Below are 23,252 nucleotides of genomic sequence, written 5' to 3' on the forward strand. Positions count from 1 at the left end.
CTTCTGACAACGGTCCCTGCTTCTGCTTCCTGCTTCTATTGTGTGTGTGTGTGCAATAGAATACATTTTTATAGAGAAATGGAGGCTGGACAGTATGCGTTACAATATAAACATTTATATTGATTTAAATCGTGTTCTGATTTAAATCGTAAACGCGTGTTTAATTATATGTGTTTTTTAATCATAATCAGGCTAATGCAACATAAATTGATACAGTATCTTTGTCTTCTAAGTATCTTAATAAACTTTCAGCATAAAAGTGGCATCTCAAAGCAATACAGTAGATCGAAAAACAGTTAAAAGGGACCAAAGTAAATACCAGACAAACACAAACGCGTTTTTAATAAAATGCTTTTATTCATTCAGCAGAGAGTGAGAGGGACATCCAGCAGAGAGAGACACACACACCGGTTTCCATTGACAAAATTGTTTTTTTTTTCAATTCTTCTTGTCTAACAGGAATGTTTTGTTTGTGGACAGACTGTTAAACTAGAGGAATCGGAGATTCTCAACCCTCTCAACATTATCGACAGACAATGTACAGTGTGTACTATTCTTGTGTTACGGTACATTAATATAAATCTTTATTGATTTCTTTAGATACGCGATTCCATATTATATTCCCTTTTAATCAAATTCTAAAAGTATGCTTGTTGACTCCGGTATCACATTAGTTAAAGACTTCGATGCTTAAAATGTTTAGGGAGAAATGGAATACTGGTGTGTATTTTTTCTTTAAAGTACCAAGACCAGCCATATACTCTATATTTATGTTCCAAAATTAATATCGTTTATGGCCTTCACACGTGTTACAGTATGCTCCTATTCTTTTTATGCTCAGCTACTAAGATTTCCCTTCAGTGGTAAAATTCAATATCTACAACGGGCACAGTAAAGGCGTTTACTGTAAGTCTTTCTACAACAGACCAACGGACCACGAGTGCCCCTGTCGGTCAACCAATCACGTACCGCGGTACCCCGCGTCATCCTGCGTCACGATGCGCGACGCTGTAGCCAATTACCTCTGGTACGTGTCTGTACCGCGCACTTTGAATGGCTGCATCTGTACATCCCTCTTAAATCCCAGAAACACAGAAACTCTGGGGTGTTTCTGTGAGTCAGTACTGGGTTTCTCTGTTCGAGGTTACAAGCAGAAACAATAAAAGCGCTGAAAGCAGGAAGTTATTTCTGCTCGTAGGCATAAACGTGTAAAAATACATTTTCTGATTCCTAAAACCTCATAAAATCCATGTAAGTCTCCCTTTTGTTCCCAATGCATATAACTGAATATAAACCAGTCAAGTTCAGGTACTTTTCTGATGTACAGTATATGAATACACTAGTTCTGGCGCAGCTGTTACAACAAAGATACTTACGAACTTTTTTTTCATACGAGCTCTTGCCGTTTTTAAATTGAATATTTTTTTCATTTCGGTAAATCACACCAAACACCAGCAACACTCATCGTAAGCATCTGACCAATCACATTCCTGAATGTTAAACCCATTAAGTACTTATTTTTAACTTGTTTTAATTATTTTTTAAAAACAATTACACTCCTGTTTTAAGTATTCTTGCCATTTTTAGCATATTGTAAGTGGATTTTTTGCAAACATTTTATTTTTTAAATCATATGAAACACAATCAACCCATTGTAACTTCACATTGATAATTCCTGAGCTTTATAACTGTGTATTATTTCTTTTTACCTTGTTTTAATATTTCTTTTATTATTTTTGCATTTTACAGAGCTTTTTAATATATTGTGAGCATTTTAGTGTCATTTTAAAATAGGACTATCAATGCTCCTGACTTTTAAACCTGTATTTATTCTGACATTATTCTCTCCACCTGCAGATGAGGGAGGTATTTGATTTTAAATTTGTTGATTTGGGGGGAAAATATACATTCATTTCCTTGTATGTATCACCAGTGGTAAGCTTGGCATTTTTGGATGAATTGCAATCTGTACTGCAAGGCCTTCAGACTGTTATAGAAATGACTGTAGATTTAAATGACACATTTGATAAATCAGACAGGAACAGCATAACATCTAAAATGGCAGAACCCTCTAAAGTACTGAAAAATTTCCGGCACATTCATAATAAATACAATTTATTTAATTTAAAGCATAAAATTTGCTTTAAAAAGAAAACCACAATTTGTACGATATCATATTTCAATATCGACGTTCAGATGAAGAATTTGAGGATTTGAATATCAATGGAGAGTACATTGATTTTGGGACAATGTTTGCATCTGAATAATCCTTCCTCCTGGAAAGAAGGAAAAAAAAAGTTTTGAGTCTCAGTCTTCAGGATCCCCCCCAAAAAACGTGCAAATTTGTTTCCGATGTATTTTGGATAAAGATATAACTCTCATAGAAGATACATTTTATCAGTTGAATGCAGTCGATACTTTCAACTTTTTATATGATGATAGGACCTACATTTAGGGCTCAGTACTGATAACACTGCTGCTATTGATGGAGTAGAAATAACTGATGTACTGGCAGTTTTTTTTTCTGAGGCAAGAAGTCCTAGAACACCTCCTAAAAATGTTAAGATTCAGAGCAAGAAATATTTTTCCACCTCACCTAATGCTATTGCATTAACGAGGCTGAAGTTGGCTTCTTATTCGCCAGCTGCTGCTTTGCGTTTTTCGTTCCATCTTAAATGCTGCTGCTGTGATGTTATGTCGTCTTTCGCCTGTAGATGGCTCTCTACAGTCATTTTTAAAAATACTTATCCGGATGTATTACTGGACATTTCCTCGGTAAAGGGGAATATGTAAGTAGAGACTGTCCAAATTGCATTTTTGTATGAAACACATTTCAGAAACACAACTCACAATAAAACAAACTGGCATGTTATACCACGAGTAAATAAGACAAAGGCAAAACGTAAATTCACTTTCTGCATTTTTTCCACGACCTTGCCTTCTGATCATAAAAAGTCTCAAACTCTTGCATTTTACAAGAAATTTTAATATAGCAGTTTTAAATGGAACATTTAGAACATGGCATATGAGACTATATGATTAACTGAGGATGAGCAGAGGGTGATCGAACCTACCTCCTGGTTATAAAAATGTCTAAAAATTCTGACACAGATGTGTGAGAGACAATGGAAAAGACTATCAAAATCCTGAACTTCAGGACATTGTACTGTACCGTTTTTTAAATACGACCCTCTGAGCATGGCATGTGAGAAAATGGCATGTGAGAATGCATTGGGAAAAGGTGAATGCAATTTCTGCTGAATTGCTATGGCCCACCCTCCTGATTACAAACTCGTCTCACAATTCTGACACTGAGGTGTGAGACACAATGTAACAGACACTATTAAATTGTGAAGTACAAGAGATTATACTGTTACATTTTTTTTATATTGACCCTCTGGCATGTGAGGACTTGTAGTCAACAAAATAGCACACATTCTGCCAATTTGCTTTGTCCCTCCTTCCTCGTTACCAAAACATCTTAGTATACCGACACTAAGGTGAATGTCTCTAAATCCAGAATTAAGTTGTCAAAGTATATCGGAGTCAACCGATACTGATCAGGTTCTGCTGATGCTGAGCCCGCAGCCTTCACCATAAGGTCCAATTCCTCAAGCCTGCTGACCTTATATGTCCATCCCTTCTCGTCAAAATTCGTATTTTCACAGGGTACCTTTCAGAAATTGCAGTATAGAATGAAAAAAACTCCAATAGATATCGGCCACTGTTGGCGATTTTCCTTTAAGATAGATAGATAATACTTTATTAATCCCGTAGGGAAATTGACAAATGATTCTCCAGAAATTTTACCGAGTGTATCACTTTCACTGAGACCAAGAAGTGTTAAGCTGTACGTGAGTCTTTGTGGTTTGGTTGTTAACCAAAAGGGTGGTGGTTTGAGACCTCCCAGGGACACTATGAGCCTTTTAATGAACACACCCTCTTCACTTCATTTCTCCATGGCCGGTCTTGTACCGCAATCAAATACAGAGCCCGTAGGGGGCAGTAGGCCCGCATATATAGCTCACTGTGTATATAATGAAGAAGCGAAGGTTAGTTTCTCATCTGCATGTTGCAGAGCCTTACACAACTCGTACCAACAGTTGGGGTTTGATCCCTGCATGGGCTATTAGTTTAAAAAGACCATTGTAAATGACGTGTAACAGATTTATCCAGCTGGCTTTTATGTTTCATACTAAATTGCTATCTTGAAACCAAAATAATTAGAAATATGGAACACAACTGTTGTTCCCCATGAAGGAAAGCTGTTTTACACTGACGTCACTCCTTTTTATTTAATCCAGATTTTAAAAACAACTCCGTCCTATCAAAGGAAAATGTTACACAAAAGTTGGAAAGCACACTCTGAATCCATCTGTGTATTTGATTTACGCAAACCGTTCAAGGCTGCCTATGTTAATCGTAAGTGTATAGATGAAACATTTAATATATTGATCAGTTTAAATCAAAATGCTTTACTACTACAAGAGAGAAGTATAGTATGGAGGATGCGACAAATGTGTGATTTCTTGGAAGAAAACTACTTTTCTTTGCGTTCGAAATTAAGTGAAACAGTTGACACACAAACCCTTTGTCTTTTTTAAAGAGATTATATCTTTAAACAGACAAATGTATAAAATGTGTTTTTTTTTACCTAGAGATTTTGGACAGGGGCGATGTATTACTAGTAGAGGCTGCTGACTAATTAACACTGTACTGTCTGGAGATCAGCTCCATTTGCAATAAAAAAAACGTGCGTAACAAAGCTGGAGAGCAGCTGAACTTGTGCTCAGTAGTCAGTATGGTGCTGAGGGTTCAATACTGGCGTTGTTGTATTAGCACGAGCTGCACAGGCTCTGAATCAGACCATTTCAATTAGTCTGATCAGTGCAGGACAAGTCAATGTAGAATTATTGCTTTGTCTGTCTCTTGTTTGTATATAAATGAATGTCTCTGACAACTTAATGTTAGTTTTTAATTTAGTTTTAGTTTTACGATGTAAGTCATGCGTTGATATATGACATGTCTCATTCCTGATTCAGCTCATGCTCCATAGGAGAGAAGAGATTCCTCCTGTTTCTCGTACAACCATATCAGAACAGAAGCCCATGTCACCCAGCTCTGATTCAAGATCGAGTTGCATCTTCAACATTTTCTTTTTGTTTCTGATCATAATTTTCTTTAGTTATGATCAATATTGAACTTTTTCTAAATAAAACAAAACTAATCAAACATGCAGGCAGATTTTTGAAAAGTATTAGGAGTTGACAGGGCCCTCCTTTGGAATAGTCGTCAGAAAATGTGAGAAAAGGAAAGTTACGTAAACTCTCACACACAGCATTAAAGACTGGAATCTGATCATAAAAAAACTAGCTGTCTCCCCGTTGGTAATCAAACCCCGGTTTCCCGCGTGACAGGCAGGGACACAAACAACTTTACTTACTAGAAGCACTTGCTAGCTATTAGGAGGCATTTACTCTTAAATATGTTACTGTTTTGGATTTCGACTTTAATTTTCCCGATACCAGTTTTTTACAAAAGTAAAGGCACACGGCACATGTGTGGCACATCACGTCCGAGTTTAGTGACAACTACTTCAGAGATTGTAAGATGGGTAGTTTCAGATCACTTTTTTTTAAAGGTTCAAGCAAACCCGAATACCTTTGCAAGAGACATTTCAGAATCCCAGTCAAATCCAGTACGATTGCTGGATCCCTCGAATTCGACTGAACTATAGCACAGATCTGCAGTCCACCATTAGAATACTGTGGGTGTGTTGTATAAGCCATTCCGCCCAAAATAGTTCTAAAACAGGAGATGCATCCTCGTTTAGGAAGGTGGTATAAAGTGAAATGGTCTGGGAAGAGTCCTACGTTTGAACAGTTCAAAATAGACGTAAAGGGGTATTTACGGACTCTTTCGAAATGTAAGAACAAGCTGTGCGGACCTTATCTTTATTTACCTTGTGTAATCGTTTTTCATAAAGTGTAATTGTATTATAGCATGTGCCCCTGACGATTTTCTTGATACCTTATATGTGCTCTTATTTGTATTGTATGTAGTTTTGTTGTTCAAATAAAACGTAAAAGACACAACTTTCCGGATGCGGCTGCTGTAAAAATAAAATGACATCAAGGGTGCTGTACGCAGAGGTCTGAAACCTGCTCCACAGAAGACCTTTATCCAGAGGTGTTAAAGAAGTCGAGAACTCGCCATGAGAGCGGAAGCATCTCAGAAAAAGCAGGTGCAGTCGGTTCCACGGTCATAACGCCACTAAGCCGGGTGACGAGCAAAACCCACCCGGCTTCCTTCGGGCAAGTAATGAGACAAAGAGACAGCACACAGCGGGTAGCGTGGCCGAGCGGTCTAAGGCGCTGGATTAAGGCTCCAGTCTCTTTGGGGGCGTGGGTTCGAATCCCACCACTGCCAGGTGCTTCTGTCGAGACCCCCTTTCAGCTGGCTTCAGACGAAAGGGAGGGAACTACTTTTTGGCAGTCTCTCGAGAAACTAAGCAAAGTGTTTAAAGATACTTTCTCAGCTTGACATCAAGGCACAAAACAAAAACCTTCTTGCGTCCTCTCAACCCAAAAGCGCTTTGCCACTTTTTGCGTTATGCAGGGAACGACGTCTGCCCAGATCACTTTTGTGTCAATGCAAATCGTAGTGTGCCCTCCGTTTTAATGTTGGCTGTGCTGGCGTGCTGCTTCTGTCTGTGAAACTTGAATGTTCTGCTTCTTCACACCGAATCGTCGGCGGGGGTTGAGTTTGTTAAATCTTTGTGCATAGCGCTCTTTTGGAAGTACTTTGTCCAAGTTCAAAAGCGATCGTGGGATTTACTTCATGCGTGCAAAAAGCATGCCTCGCACGACAGATTTAAATGGGGAATGGAGCCTGCTTCTTGCTGTTTTTCCTGTGGTTGCAGTTACAAAGTTGATCGTGCTTTCACATTCTGTTAACAGTATTCACTGGCTGAGCTTTATCAGTTGGTTCATAAAGGAATCTCTGCTTCGGTTCCAGAAAAGTCATCTGTAGTGTGTTTTTTTCCGTGCCCATGCCAGTCTTTTAAAGCTGGTACAGATGCAGCCATTCAAAGTGCGCGGTACAGACACCGCGGTACAGATACCGCAGGTATGATGACACGGGGTACCGCGGTGCGTGATTGGTTGACCGACAGGGGCACTCTTGGTCCGTTGGTCTGTCGTAGAAAGACTTACTGTAAACGTCTTTAGTGTGCCCGTTGTAGATATTGAATTTTACCACTGAAGGGAAATCTTAGTAGCTGAGCATAAAAAGAATAGGAGCATACTGTAACGCGTGTGAAGGCCATAAACGATATTAATTTTGGAACGTAAACATACAGTATATAGCTGGTCTTGGTACTTTAAAGAAAAAAATACACACCGGTATTCCATTTCTCCCTAAACATTGTAAGCTTCGAAGTCTTTAACTAACGTGATACCGGAGTCAACAAGCATACTTTTAGAATTTGATTAAAAGGGAATATAATATGGAATCGCGTATCTAAAGAATTTAATAACGGTATGATTATATCCGTGTACTGCGGCAGGGCTGTGTAGGGCTGTTTCGCCTGCCTGGTCACGCGAGCTGTCTTGTAGCCTACTGGTCTAGGTCCGTGACTACCAACTGGCAGGTTGTGTGTTTGAATCCAGCTGGTGCTGGACTTTTCATTTTTATTTATTTATTTTTTAATCGCGTAACATAAACATATTACCGTATGCAAACTGTACTGTATACAGTATGTATATGTATATTTAATGTCTTAACTGTGCCCGTTTAATTGAATTAAAAAAAATATTTAGCACGAACATTAAGCTGTTTACATCTTCCGCCTGAGAACAGTCACCCGTTGCTACCCAACGCAGAATGGTGATTGGCTGACACTATCTGACACCCCTCTGATTGGAGAAAAAAGACGTGCTGGTCTGCTATACACACTGTGCCAGGAAGAGGATTTCTTTCTATTCAAAACGTGTATTTTAAAAGTTTAAGAAGTAAAAACCTTACAGCATACACAGATTTCTAAACTGATCAGGATCGTTATCTTTGTCTTATGCATAATAATGTTCACCGCTCTGTCCAGCAAATTAATAATAAACTTTATTTTATATAGCGTTTTAGACGAATAAGTAATTAGATTGCTCATAAACCTAATCACTTGCTTTTTCTTTTTATTTAGGCTCAGATTTCAACTATAGATCGTATTATTAATAACCATAATAACAACCAACCAACAAAAACAACCATATAAACATAATGGTGGTGCTGGACCTTCCAGTTTTATTTATTTATTTTTTAATCGCGTAACATAAACATATTACCGTATGCAAACTGTACTGTATACAATATGTATATGTATATTTAATGTCTTAACTGTGCCCGTTTAAGTATTGAATATTCATATCTAATTTTACCACTGAAGGGAAATCTTAACATAAACATACGGTATATGGCTGGTCTCGGTACTTTAAAGAAAAAAATACACACCGGTATTCCATTTCTCCCTAAACATTGTAAGCTTCGAAGTCTTTAACTAACGTGATACCGGAGTCAACAAGCATACTTTTAGAATTTGATTAAAAGGGAATATAATATGGAATCGCGTATCTCAAGAATTTAAAGACCAGACAATCGCAAACTCGTTTTCAATAAAATTATTTTATTCATTCAGCAGTTTGTGAGAGGGACATCCAGTAGGGAGAGACACACACACCGGTTTTCATTGACAAAATTGTTTTTTTTTCAATTCCTCTTGTCTAACAGGAATGTTTTGTTTGTGGACAGACTGTTAGACAAGAGGAAAAGACCGCCTCCTCCTACGAAGCATTTCGTTGATCCGATCACGAATTCTTTTCCAGTCGTACGCAGCAAGGGTTGAGAATCTCCGATTCACCATCGTACTAATGGTTTCCCGGAGACTGCAAGGCAAGGCACTTTTGCCTCTGGACCCATCGAAATTTACAGACGTGGTCCACCCCCAGTAAATTTCAAAAGTCACAAGATTTCGAAACACGAGGGCGGCGTAGCGGTCGGCTCTTGCTTTCCCGTCTATGCCGATGCACTGCAAGTACAACCCCCCCTCCATCTCCTGGGTGATGGGTAGCAGTTGGACATCTGGGAGAATTATTCGTCCCACTGGCATCTGTGAATTCCGCTGTGCTTCCTGGGGGGAGATAGCCGGCGGGGACAGCATCAACAGATTCCTGCGCGGTGGTGAACTGAGAGGCCGGATTGGAGTGTCCTGAGGCGGTGTGTGCTCTGCGGGGGGCAGAGCTTCCGCCAGGCATTGCAGCCTGTGCGGCGGGGAGAGGCACTTTTCGGGAGACAGCTGCTCAACTGTTTGACTGCTGGAACTCTAGCCTCCCAATCCTCCCCAGTAATGCATCTTAATGCTCCCGCTGCTGCCGAAATGTCTCCATACAGGTGCTGCTTCTACAGGTTGGCACCCTGGCCAGTGGCCGAGAGCAGAGACCCACGGCTTGTGGCAAAATAACATAATTCATGTAAGAAATAAAGTCACACAGTAGTATTCATCAGTCGCGGAACAGAAGTCAAAATAAACTTTTCTTTTTTTCCGTCTTACCGCTTTCTTTTTTACTGTCCTGGTGGTAGATCGTTTCGCCCGTGCGGTGTTTTCTTGAAGAACAGGCTACAAAGAAATAATTATAATTTAATTTAAAATTCAAAACGGCAATAATACCTTGTAATATGCGCTGTAATCGCGTATTTCAGATGAAGTCTGCTGTATTTGCTTACCCTTCGCTCTTTGGAAGCTGGGGCGGCAGAAGCACCCTGTCTCTTCCCGTAAAACGCCTAGGTCTCCATACTGTACTATGGTCGCTGTAGTGCAGGTTCGCAGTTTTTTTTTTGTGATGGGAGCTCACCCAATCCCTTGGTGTCTTTTATGCGTCACACATACTGTATTTCAGCGCCATATATTTCATGGATATTATGGAATATAATGGATGGATATCTTAGTTATCTTTCTAGTTCACAGGTTTGCATGCATAATTTAATTTTGAAAGCCACTGAGACATCAGGTACTACTGTTGTATTTATGAAAAAGAAACAAAACAAAAAACATACTAACAACAGTGCCATCCTACTCCTTAGTTAATACATTTTATTATTCATAAACAGTTAACATTGTTAGCAAAATATTTTGAATTATATTTAACCCTATTTTTTCTTTAGTTTTGTATTTAACTTATTTTATGATAGTCAGACTTAATGTATATTTGAACAATGAAAATATATTTTTACAAGATTTTACATTAAGCACTTAAAATTAATATGGTTAATAATAGTAAACTGTAACATGCTGTAACAAGATCAGTTAAACTGCGAAGAAAATGCTTTCAGAGAAAATGTTTCAGGTGTGAAGAACATAGATCAATGCAATTTCAACCAAACCTGTTCCCACACACCCCGCCCCCACTACCATTAGAATATACACAAACATTTTAGCGTTTCATTCTGAGCAGAAGACCCTCACACCTGAAGAGTGCTGGCTGTGACGAATTAAACCGGTTATACAGGTTTCAATCACAGACCATGTGACATGGGACTCAGTAAACTACAGTAACACCGTATTTGATAACGCTTTAAAAACGCTATAAAATAATGTGACTTGGCACAGAACAAGTCACATCAAGTCAATTTAAACACAAGCTGTCTTTAGCCCTCTAAGCTGGTTCATACAGAAATGTAGAGATCCAGGCTCAGAACACACAGCTTCATTAGCGAATACATATGCAGGACAACTAGAGAAGACGTTTTACAGAGGATGGATTTTTAGAAACATCCCATCAGACATCCCATCATATTCACAACGTGAAATCTAGAAAATAATATTACGTAACCAAAATCCGCAATTTGGAAACAGAACCTGTGTAATTGTTGATAGATGATGTACTCGTAACATTTTTTCAAGACGAACTACAACATTTAAAAAATGACTTGTATGTACTTGATATCTCTAATCAATCCACGGGTCCCAGCACAAAACGAAAGTAAAACGCATACCGTTTCGCGCTTCTTATTAGTTGCTCAAAAGTAATTTGACCGTATGAAATGCATAATATAAACCTAGAAACATATACGTGAGCAGTACTTAAGCACTGTAGTATCGGTGTTAAGACATACCTCTCAAATACTGTAAATCAAGTTAAAAATATCTCAAGACCGATTCTGGTTGTAATGAAACCATGCAAGGGAGTTTTTATGTCCGTTGCAGTTCTTTTGCAACATGAATATAATTATATCGTTATTAATTTCTTGAGATACGCGATTCCATATTATATTCCCTTTTAATCAAATTCTAAAAGTATGCTTGTTGACTCCGGTATCACGTTAGTTAAAGACTTCGAAGCTTACAATGTTTAGGGAGAAATGGAATACCGGTGTGTATTTTTTTCTTTAAAGTACCGAGACCAGCCATATACCGTATGTTTATGTTAAGATTTCCCTTCAGTGGTAAAATTAGATATGAATATTCAATACTTAAACGGGCACAGTTAAGACATTAAATATACATATACATATTGTATACAGTACAGTTTGCATACGGTAATATGTTTATGTTACGCGATTAAAAAATAAATAAATAAAACTGGAAGGTCCAGCACCACCATTATGTTTATATGGTTGTTTTTGTTGGTTGGTTGTTATTATGGTTATTAATAATACGATCTATAGTTGAAATCTGAGCCTAAATAAAAAGAAAAAGTAAGTGATTAGGTTTATGAGCAATCTAATTACTTATTCGTTTAAAACGCTATATAAAATAAAGTTTATTATTAATTTGCTGGACAGAGCGGTGAACATTATTATGCATAAGACAAAGATAACGATCCTGATCAGTTTAGAAATCTGTGTACGCTGTAAGGTTTTTACTTCTTAAACTTTTAAAATACACGTTTTGAATAGAAAGAAATCCTCTTCCTGGCACAGTGTGTATAGCAGACCAGCACGTCTTTTTTCTCCAATCAGAGGGGTGTCAGATAGTGTCAGCCAATCACCATTCTGCGTTGGGTAGCAACGGGTGACTGTTCTCAGGCGGAAGATGTAAACAGCTTAATGTTCGTGTTAAATAATTTTTTTAATTCAATTAAACGGGCACAGTTAAGACATTAAATATACATATACATACTGTATACAGTACAGTTTGCATACGGTAATATGTTTATGTTACGCGATTAAAAAATAAATAAATAAAAATGAAAAGTCCAGCACCAGCTGTAATCAAACACACAACCTGCCAGGTGGTAGTCACACACCTAGACCAGTAGGCTACAAGACAGCTCACGTGATCAGGCAGGTGAAACAGCCCTACACAGCCCTGCCGCAGTACACGGATATAATCATACCGTTATTAAATTCTTTAGATACGCGATTCCATATTATATTCCCTTTTAATCAAATTCTAAAAGTATGCTTGTTGACTCCGGTATCACGTTAGTTAAAGACTTCGAAGCTTACAATGTTTAGGGAGAAATGGAATACCAGTGTGTATTTTTCCTTGTGATATTTTAAGCTCTAGTTGAATGATAGGTGTCGCATTTTAAATCATTTTCGTAGCTAGAAATTATGAAACGCCCTGTTAAAAGCAAGGAAGTTTTTATGCCCGTTGAAGTAAAACAAAATGCCTGACAAAGTATGGCTTGGACAGATTCCAAGTGCTTGTACAAATGTGCTAAAGAAATTATACTTTGAGTATACAGCTTGTCCAAAGTCATCCATTATTAATACTATTAGTAATATCTTCAGTAAAGGCTTTGATGCATAAATATTTCTGATAAAGGTAGGTTGTGTACTTTTGTCCAACTGAGCAATCTTGCTTTCATAAAATATACCAACATTTTAATGACTGATGATTAACATGCTGTAATACACAGTTCAAAATTAAAGGCTCAAATGCTGTACATGAGAGGTTAAGCTCCCCCTGGCGGTTTTACAAGGCGACGCCGGATAGTTAGTCACGTGACACACGTGAAATGCGTGATACCGCGTGATGCCGTGACACGCCCACCGGGGTATGCCGTGAAATACCTCACCCATTTTGAATGGCTGCATCTGTAGTAATGGCGGCGAAGTTCATTTTTTATCCTCTTTAAAAGAATAAGGACGGGCTGGGGCGAGCTCCATTTACCACTCTTTCAGCTAACCACCGAACTCGCGAACTGATTACACTGCAGAGCCACAGGCGCCTCACTTTTCTCCATTCTCTGGGTAAGGGTGAAAAAAAAACTTTGCTGGTATTAGCTGGCCTGCTGGGAGTACCTCTTCTTCACTGATAAGCACGATTTGTGTTTCATCTTTCGCAAGCTGTATAGATTTCTTTCAAAACAAGTTGTTCCAGAAAGGAAACGAACACTTGCATTCACCTGAATTAAAAGGCATGGTATTTGCCCGTAAGGATAAATTCTGTACAGTAAGACAGGAAGAAAGGCACCGCTGGGAATCGGACCCAGGATCTCTTGTTTACTAGATAGGCACTTTAGCCAACTATTCACAGTGCCAGCAAAGTGCTGTCCTTTGACAGCCACTTGGACACTTCTCAACTGTGGGAAGTTCCATAGTTAATGATCAAATTCACTTGCATCCTAATCAAAAGAAATATTAAGAAACTTTTTCTGATACCAGTTTCATAGTGACTTTGTAGGTGACATGTTCTTTATGAGAATAATGTTTTGTATGCGATCAATAACAGCACCAGAAAAAAATACCGGAAAGAAATGATCTGTCACTAAGGAAATTCATTAAATGAAGCCAAGACATAATCAGAAAATCTATATCAAGGAAATGTTAATCACTTTACATGTTCTTTAGCGTTTATATATATACATACTGATAGACTGTCACGATTATAGTCCCCCCTCCTTAAGGGTGCTCCAGCCCTTTCACTTGTCTTTATTCTGTGCACCTGCTCCCTATCCCCAGCCCACCTTAAAAGCCAGGTGCTGACGCTCATCCGGGCTCTGCTCTGATTTCCATATCGTGCGAGTCCGGGACCAGGAAGCGCCTGGTCCCGTTAAGGTTTTAACCTCTGTTCCCGTTCCTGTTCCCCGTCCGCCGGTTCCGACCCGGCCTTCGTGGTTTTTAATCCTTCTTCTGATGGATCTCCTGGTTTTGGACTTACCCTTGTGTTTTGGATTTTCCCTAAGGAGTACTCTCGGATTGTTCGCCTCGGCCACACCTCCCCCGTGCACCAGCGCACCTTGGACACGCCCCCTTGTCTTCAGCCCCGTTTTCCTGCATGACGTTTCCCTAGTGTCTCCCCACTCCGTCGGACTGTCCTCCGCATAGGGTCCGGAAAGAACTGTTCGTTACATAGACATTCAAGGCATTCTAGTCGCTGTACTCTAAATGAAATCACAGTACAGTACAGGACATGCAGTGAGGAGCTCACGCAACGAATACTCTTGAACGCAACAAAAGTAATGGCACACGGCACATCACGTCCGAGTTTAGTGACAACTACCTCAGAGATTGAAAGCTGGGTAGTTTCAGATCACTTTCGATCTTAGTATCGAAGTGCCGTCTCCAACATAACCGATCCACAGAAGAACTGTATCCAGAGGTGTTAAAGAAGTCGAGATCTCACCATGAGAGGGGAAGCATCTCAGGAAAAGCAGGTGCAGTCGGTTCCATAGTCATAGCGCCACTGTCGGACAAGAGCAAAAGCCACCCGGCTTCCTCCGGGAAAGTAATGAGACAAAGAGACAGGGCATAGTGGGTTGTGTGGCTGAGTGGTCTAAGGTGCTGGATTAAGGCTCCAGTCTCGTTGGAGGTGTGGGTTTGAATCCCACCGCTGCTAGAAGTTTTTGTGTTACAACCACCAAGTGGAGCAATGTGTTAAAAGCTACTTTATCAGCTTAACATCAAAGCAGGGAGAAAAAAGTGTTTCTTCTTCTCAACACAAATTCTTGTTTCCACCTTCAGCAGGGAAGTTTGTCTACCAAGATCACTTTTGAGTCAGTGCAAATCACAATGCGCCCTCAATTTTAATGTCGGTTGTGCTCCTTTTATCTGTGAAACGTTAATGTTCTGCATTTTCAAGTCGAGTCATCCTCAGGGGTAGAGTTGATTAAGTCTTTCCGCATAGCGCTCCATCAGAAATAACTTGTCTAAGTTCCAAAGAGATTGTGGGTTTCACTTCAAGCAATCACAAAGCATACCTCACATGTCAGATCTAAATGGGGAATTTGTTGGTTACAAAGCTGAACGTTTTTCCATGTTCTGCTAGAGTATCCACTTGCTTGCCTTTATCAGCTGTCTTGGAAAGATAAGCTGTGCTTCGTCTCAGGAAAAATCATTAGTACTGTCATTTTATTCTGTGCATATGGCCGATATTTAAAGTATATAAAAATCACGAGTTCATAGATTTATCCAAATATCAACGGCACCTTGTAAACCTGTGATAAGAATTCCTTCAATCCAATAGTTTCACTCCAGGGAAAAGGCAGGGAAACATAGAGAATTCTTATTTAAAGACAACATCCGTATTGGATTGCATGTCAGCAGGCATCACTCAGAATTCCTAATATGATTTTGAATTCAGTTTTGCAGTTCTTTAGTGTTTTACTACTTTCAGAGAGTCCTTTATTGACCTTGCTGAAGCAAAGAAGCAACATAATCACAAATGTGACCAGTTTTTCTGCTGTTTCTGGTTAATAATGATTATTATTTTGTATTTTGATTAGTATTTTTCGTAGCGTTCTTCCTCAGCTTTTAAGTTATTTGGTAAGCAAGAACCACTGAGAACGAGTCTGAATCAATCAAGAACATATACGGTACTGCTGTCCTGTGTACAACTGCTTCGTCCTAATTGAGCTTTTCAGTGTTGAAGAAGACGTTTCCAATTTCGATTGCTGGTTTCAGAGGATGTGCTACAAGATCACAGATTCATTTGAAAAGATTTGGAGATGTATTGGCTGGGATTCAAACCTGGCTCAATTGCATGAAGGCACCTATACTCAGCAACGAGAGGAAAGGAGAAGGGGCCAGAGGTAGTGTGGCTGAATTGTCTAATATGCTGGATTGTAGGCTCCACTCTCTCAGGGGCGTGGGTTTAAATCCCACTACTGCCTAATGTTTTAAGACCTTACTTCCTGAGATTTGTAATATGGTCAGTAAAAGCACTTTATGTAAGTATCTCTTATGTCAGCGCTACAAGTCACTTACTGCTCCACAGGTCTGGGGTTCAATCCCTGGCATCTTCAGGTGTTTTATATTACTGTACTCACATCGCAATCTTCTGTTGAGTGAGAACTCTTTGCTCGTATTCATAGAGAGCCAGGTTTACCTTTTGAATCTCACCCGGGATTTCCTGAGAGATCATTCAGCGAGCGAGTCCTCCCTCTGGACACGGGACTGAGCTGAAAGCTGCACGAATTCCTCACTGCGCGTCCTCTACTGTTACAGGTGGTCCAGAGTTAATGTGCAGCACAGTGACATGAACACCTTGAACTTTTTCTGTATGTGAAGGAAAATGCAAAAGAGCATGTAAAGTATTGATCACATAAAATATCCATGGTACAACTCGAGAAAAAACTGAAGCACAAAACAACGACTTTTGATGATTACAAGAGATTCAAGAAACACAACCGTCCACAGATGGGTTCGGAATCTGAACGCATAAGTCAAAAGAACAAAAGCGAAGTAAACTCTCTTCATTGTCTTATAGTTTATGTAATAAAACAATGTTTTTCGTTCTTTATAATTTCTTACTGTTGATAGACGATTTATTGACTTTTAACAGAATCACAACTACAAACATTTGGGGTTCAACTGTTATTCACATACTCCAACAAAGAGAAATGTTAGTGTCTTCCAGTGTGTGAGACAATTTCTAAAAAAATTAAAAAATAAGTTATAGAAATTAAATTGTTCTACTTTTTAGGCTTGCATAGTCTTATTCATATTTCAGTTAAGCCTTTTCTTCTGTAGTAATTTCATTTGATATTAAAATTAGTCCTGATTTACAAGAATTTTGTAATAAGTTTCAATTTAGGAAAATCGTGCCCAAAAGCTACCAAAACTGGTAATGTTCACATAATGTGTAATGCCAAAGCAGCAGTTGGGGTGGGAAACAAAAGGCATTTCTTGGTATGAATCCTAAAACTTCATAGATGGCGTTCTAGGACTTCTCGCTTCAGATAAAGCTGTTAATACATCATAGATTTCTACTCAATCAATATCTGCAGTGTTATCACTACCGAACGCTAAATATAGATCCAGGCAATAATTCATGAGTTGTTCGTTAGAAAATTGTTTATGGTTTTTCTTTTAACAAATTTTCAATACCAGACAAAAAGTCGAAAGTTTCAATTTCATGCAACTGATGAAATCTCTCTTCGATGGAAGTTATAAGTACAGTACATCCAAAATACTGTGGAATCAATCAGATTTACATGTTTCTTGTGGATCCAGAAGATCATTTTGAGACTCAAAACATGCCTGTCTTTTCTTTTTTCGAGGACGAAGAAGTAGCAGCAGTAGTAGAAATTATGGCAAGAACGTGTTTAGAGTTCAGCACTTCTCATTTCTAATGCAGAGCCATCGAAAAGCACCGCCAGTGATAAAAGAAATTGGAGAATTGGTCTGTTCATGGTGCCTACACGCTTTGAATTGCTGGCATTTTCTGCAAGCGTTCCTTTTTGAGGGTTCATGAAATTCCTCACATTTGAGCCAACACTAAAATATTTCATTCGGGGTCGCCTAATTCATAGTGCAAACCGAATCTACAGGGGAATGCTGTGGCACATGAAGCCGTTTGTTATTCTGTTGTGAGGTGTGAGGGGCGGAATGCAAATCGAGTTGGTGAATAGAAAATGAAACAGGAGTCACTTCTTGAGCTACGAATTCCAAAAAGTATGAAAACCTGTGCATTTTAACAGTGCAGAATACTCACAAATTGCACTGAGTTGCTTGCTTTCTTCTGCTGCTTTTATATTTCAGTCATTCACTGTCAGCTAGCACTGGAACAATTCAAGAGAGGTAAAAACGGAAGCTGTCAGGGGTGGGATTTGATCCCACGCCTCCAGTTGGAGACCAGAACACCCAAGCCAGCTGGAAAGAAACATCTCCTTGAGTCTGGCGCCTTAGACCACTCGGCCACCCTGACAAGCAAAAGCAAGTGGTGTGCTGAATGCACCAGTAGTTGACTAAACTGAGTTTCTTCCCTGAAATTATTTGCTTGCGAAGACCCAAGTTGCCTTGAATGGATCTTGGAAATCAAATATACGGATGGATTGTTATTCGGTTGTGAGTTTTGAGGGGCGTATTATAAATTGAGTTGGTGAAAAGGCGCTTTTTGTTAGTCTGTCGGGAGGCTGCACAAGGTGTTTAGAGGGAGAACTTCTAAAAGGCAGGCTCTCTATGTTTAACATCAAGAAAGATTTTTTTTTCTCAATGGAAATGCTCTTTGGCGCTTTCAGCTTTATGTAGGGAAGAACGTCTGCCGAGACCACTTTTGAGCCAGTGCAAATGGTAATGTGCCACCAAGTACATTTAATATTGGCTGTGGTAGCGAGCTGCTTTTGTTTGTGAAGCTTTTACTTCTTTAAGCTGAATCATCGGCAGGAGTAGCTTATTAAATCGTTGCTCATTGCGCTCCATCAGAAATACCTTGTCCATGTTCAAAAGAGATCAGGGGATTTACTTCATGCTTTCACATGGCATACCTTACACGAAAGATTTAAATGGGGAATTGATTGTGCTTCTTGAAGTTGTTCCTGTGGTTGCCTTGGTTACAATGGTGAACGTTCTTCCACGTTCTGCTAGAGTATCCACTGGGTGGGCTTTATCAATTGGCTCGGATAGGTCATCAGTGCTCCGTCTCCAGAAAAATAATCAGCACTGTCTTTTTTCTGTGCGCATGACCGTCTTTTAAAACATATAAAATCACGAGTTCATTGATTTCTCCAAATAACAACAATACATTTTAACCCTTCAATCCAATAGTTTTACTCCAAGTAAAAAGCAGCGCAATATATAGAGAGATGACATTCAAAGATTTCAACGTTCTTATTGGATTGCCTGTATGCAGATATCGCTCAGAATTGCTAATATGATTTTAATTCAGTTTTTCTCTACTACTTTCAGAGTCTTTTATTGACCTTGCTGAAGCAGAGAAGTGACATAATCACAAATGCAACCAGTTGTGAAGCTGTTTCTGGTTAATAATGATTAATGCGAAAAAAAAAACAGCTCCTTGCATTAAGAGTCCTACCTCTGGATTCCTCTGAAAGCTGCGCGAATTACTCACTGCGTGTCCTGTACTGTGTAGCACAGTGACAAGAACGCCTTGAGTTTTTTTCCGTATGTGAAGGAAAATGCAAAAGAGCATGAAAAGTATTGATGGTATAAAATATCCATTGTACAACTGGAGAAAGAACTGAAGGACAAAACAATGACATTTGATGATTGCAAGAGAAACACAACCGTCCGAACATGGGCTTGGATCCTGACCGCTTGCGTTAAAAGACAAAGCAAAGGATATAACCTGTAAATGTCTTCATGTCTTACAGTTTATGAAATATGACAATTTCTTACTTTCTTGATAATTTCTTACTATTGATAGATGCTTTTTTTAATTTTAACAGAATCACAATTACAAAAAAATGGGGTTAAACTGTTATTCACATACTCTAACGAAGAGAAACGTTAGTGTCTTCCGGTGTGTGAGCCCATCTCTCAAAAAATAAAAAAATAAGTTCTATAAATTGAATTGTTCTATTTTTCAGGCTTGCATAGTCTTATTCATATTTCAGTTAAGCCTTTTCCTCTGTAGTAATTTCATTTGATATTAAAATTAGTCCTGATTTACAATTTTTGGACATGGTTCATCTTAAAGAATTTTGTAATAAGTTTCAGTTTAGGAAAATCGTGCCCAGAAGCTACCAAAACTGGTAATGTTCACATAATGTGTAATGCAAAAGCAGCAGTTGGGGTGGGAAACAAAAGGCATTTCTTGGTATGAATCCTTAAACTTCATAGATGGCGTTCTAGGACTTCTCGCTTCAGATAAAGCTGTCAATACATCATAGATTTCTACTCAATCAATATCAGCAGTGTTATCACTACCGAACGCTAAATATAGATCCTGGCAATAATTCATGAGTTGTTTGTTAGAAAATTGTTTATGGTTTTTTTTAAACATATTTTCAATACCAGACAAAAAGTCGAAAGTTTCAATTTCATGCAACTGATGAAATCTCTCTTCGATGGAAGTTATAAGTACAGTACATCCAAAATACTGCGGAATCAATCAAATGTACATGTTTCTTGTGGATCCAGAAGATCATTTTGAGACTCAAAACATGCCTGTCTTTTCTTTTTTCGAGGACGAAGGAGTAGCAGCAGGAGTAGCAGTAATGGCAAGAACGTGTTTAGAGTTCAGCACTTCTCATTTCTAATGCAGAGCCATCGACTCGGAAAGCACCGCCCGCGATAAAAGAAATTGCAGAATTGGTCTGTTCATGCTGCCTACACGCTTTGAATTGCTGGCATTTTCTGCAAGCGTTTGAAGTGGAAATCTAATAAGTAAATTGATTCTTAAAATGTAGAGAGTTTAGAAAAAAATATATTGGTGCTTTTAGAAAATATATTTCAAGGATGTAATTGCTGTGCTACAGTACGTGCAGAATTTTAGAAAACAGTGCGTCAACAAAGTACACTGTTTAGGTTACTTTAGAAGACAAAGTACCAAAACAATATATGCTGTCTGGGTCGTTAGAATTAGCTGAAAGTAAATTTAGCTAAAAGTAAATTTAGCTAAAAACAGCTAAATAATTTAATTTGTGTTTTTAGGTTAGTTATCTAATGACAGTTTTTTTTTGTAAATTGTGAAGTTTTAATAAGAATGCTTTATTGTTTTTGACTACATTCGGAATCTGAAATTATTATCAAATCCAATTATATAAGTATAAGTAATACAAATTAAATATTTAATTACATGTTATCATACAAATTAAATATTTAAAAATTAATTCGTAATCACAGGACTCAAGTTTAGATTTTTGAGCAGTTGCTCAGGACAACATCACAATAAATGTATCTGTGCCTATATGTTAAACCTGTTGAATTCAATTAAATTCAACTGTATTGTCATTAAACTTACACAGGTGCAAGGTATAATGAAAAGTGTTTCTCATTAGTCACTCAGGTGCATTATATAAATAGGACAGAAGATAAGACAATAGACAGTAACACAATAGCAAAAACAGTAACATGTAATAACATAACATAAATAACATGTAATCAAGTAATCAAAACTGTGCAAAATTCCGCAAACAGAGAAAATATTACAGGACAAAAACAGTGCAAGGTAATTCTTGGAAAAGTGCAAAAATAGTATGGTTAAAAATAGTATGGTTAATTAATAAATATTAAATATTATTACGACCGGTACAGTTTTACTGGGCTGTCTGGTATTTTTGAAAAATGTTGTTCTTTAATATAATTTAATCTGATGATCATGTGTTAAGTTTAGATGTTGGCAGGTAAAGGCTAGAAAATCATTGTCAACAATTCACATACAGACAATGGGAATATACACCTCACACACATTTCAGCACAACATGTGAAGTACCTGTCAGCCTCTGACCACTGTTGTGACCACAGGTCCCACTAACACAGAAACACTGGTCCCAGGACTTGGAAGCCACAGAGTTAGTACAGTGTCCAGTACAGTGACCACAGTCTCCTGGAACCCAGGACCAGCCATCTGAGGTTCTATAGTCATTACAGCCACTGCCAGCCGTAGTGACCACAGTATGCAGAAGCGCTTTTCTGTTTAATTTAAAACTCAGCTTTATGGATATCCCTTAAAATTATAATTGATGCTATAAATAAGGGAGCTTATATAATTAAAAATAATTATAAATAATAACAAGAATTTCACCTCTACAATTAATCATAATATTAATTCAGCTTATATGAATTTTTAAACTATTTTCTATTAATGCTGTATTAATAGTTTTATATGCAGTTATACACTATTACACACAACACAGACTAAGGATAGTGTTTTTTAAGTACTAACATATAATTATTATAACTATTAATATTGTAGATATTTAGCAACCTTATCAAAAATGATATACAACTTGACAATCCCTTATCTATTACCTTATCTATTACCACAATAATAAAATACAAAATTTTAGCTGTAATTTTGGTGTGCTAGGACTTGTGGAAATTTTCCCATTTGCAAACAAATAGGAATACAAATGTTTTAACAATAATACAACATCTTCAAAATATTTACCAGGGGTTGTTTATTTCATTGTGCTCAATTCTGCCCTCTCTAACAGGTATAATAACACACTAGTGTATTAACAGAGATCAGTGTGTTTTTAAACACTGTTGTATTGATCGGACTGATATTTAATTTTACACACTGATGAATTAATGTGTTATTAAACACTGGAGTATTTTTAGACTAATATTTTAAATGAGATAAGTGTGTTATTTAATACTAGAGTATTATTGAGACTCCAGTATTATTACCATTGACACATTTTGTATTTGCTGTATTATTAAAGTAACACTAATAATAATAACATTATAACATTATGGAAATGTTATTAAAAAATAGAGTATTTTGAGAGAAGGTGACAATTTTAGTGCAAAGAACTATTACAGACAGGTGATCAGAGATAAAAGTATATTTAAGGCCCGTTTTCCGATTAACAAATAATATTAGTAACTATTGCAGGTGAATGTGCTAATACAAATAGGAGTACTGAAGGTAAATGTATTAAAATATTTTTGATCCATGGTTATTTTTGAGAATGATTACAGTAGTTTTAGATACTATGGTAATTATATTACAGAAGGATCTAACATTGTAACATGATTGAGGACAAGACATATAGTTGTGTTTATTTGTTATAACAGTCACATTCAGGTGGTAGGTATTTGTATTACAGTGTGTTGTAGTTTTCTGACCTGAATCCATACTGGGTGCTTTTAGACAACAATGTCCAGTTTCAGAGTCCTGAGGCAAATCTTGTAGTTTTTTCAACTTTAAACAAAAGTTTGGGATCTGTTCAGACTAGAGTTTTATTTGAGAAATGTGTCTATTATGTTGGAAGAAATGTGTATTTGACCCGGAAGTCCTTCATTTTGAAGAGAGAAAGGTTTAATTATTTTTTCCATGTTTATTCTGCATTTGACTGATACTTCACAGCTAAATGAATTGTTGTTTGTAAGTCTTAGATAACTAA

The 23,252-nt window shown here is 37.8% G+C and overlaps 2 non-coding genes across 2 annotated transcripts; one reads left to right on the forward strand and one right to left on the reverse strand.

The window, feature by feature from the left end:
- Positions 1–6,347: 6,347 nt before the first annotated feature.
- On the forward strand, positions 6,348–6,429 carry trnal-aag (transfer RNA leucine (anticodon AAG)). The gene has a single exon. It is a non-coding gene; the product is annotated as a tRNA-Leu (tRNA).
- Positions 6,430–18,032: 11,603 nt separating this feature from the next.
- On the reverse strand, positions 18,033–18,145 carry trnal-caa (transfer RNA leucine (anticodon CAA)). Its single transcript has 2 exons — positions 18,108–18,145; positions 18,033–18,078 (listed from the first exon to the last, which is right to left on the reverse strand). It is a non-coding gene; the product is annotated as a tRNA-Leu (tRNA).
- Between the last annotated feature and the right edge of the window lie 5,107 nt (positions 18,146–23,252).

The sequence above is a fragment of the Atractosteus spatula genome, chromosome 10 (genome assembly GCF_055471065.1).
Source record: "Atractosteus spatula isolate fAtrSpa1 chromosome 10, fAtrSpa1.hap1, whole genome shotgun sequence".
In the NCBI taxonomy this organism is placed as follows: domain Eukaryota; kingdom Metazoa; phylum Chordata; class Actinopteri; order Semionotiformes; family Lepisosteidae; genus Atractosteus; species Atractosteus spatula.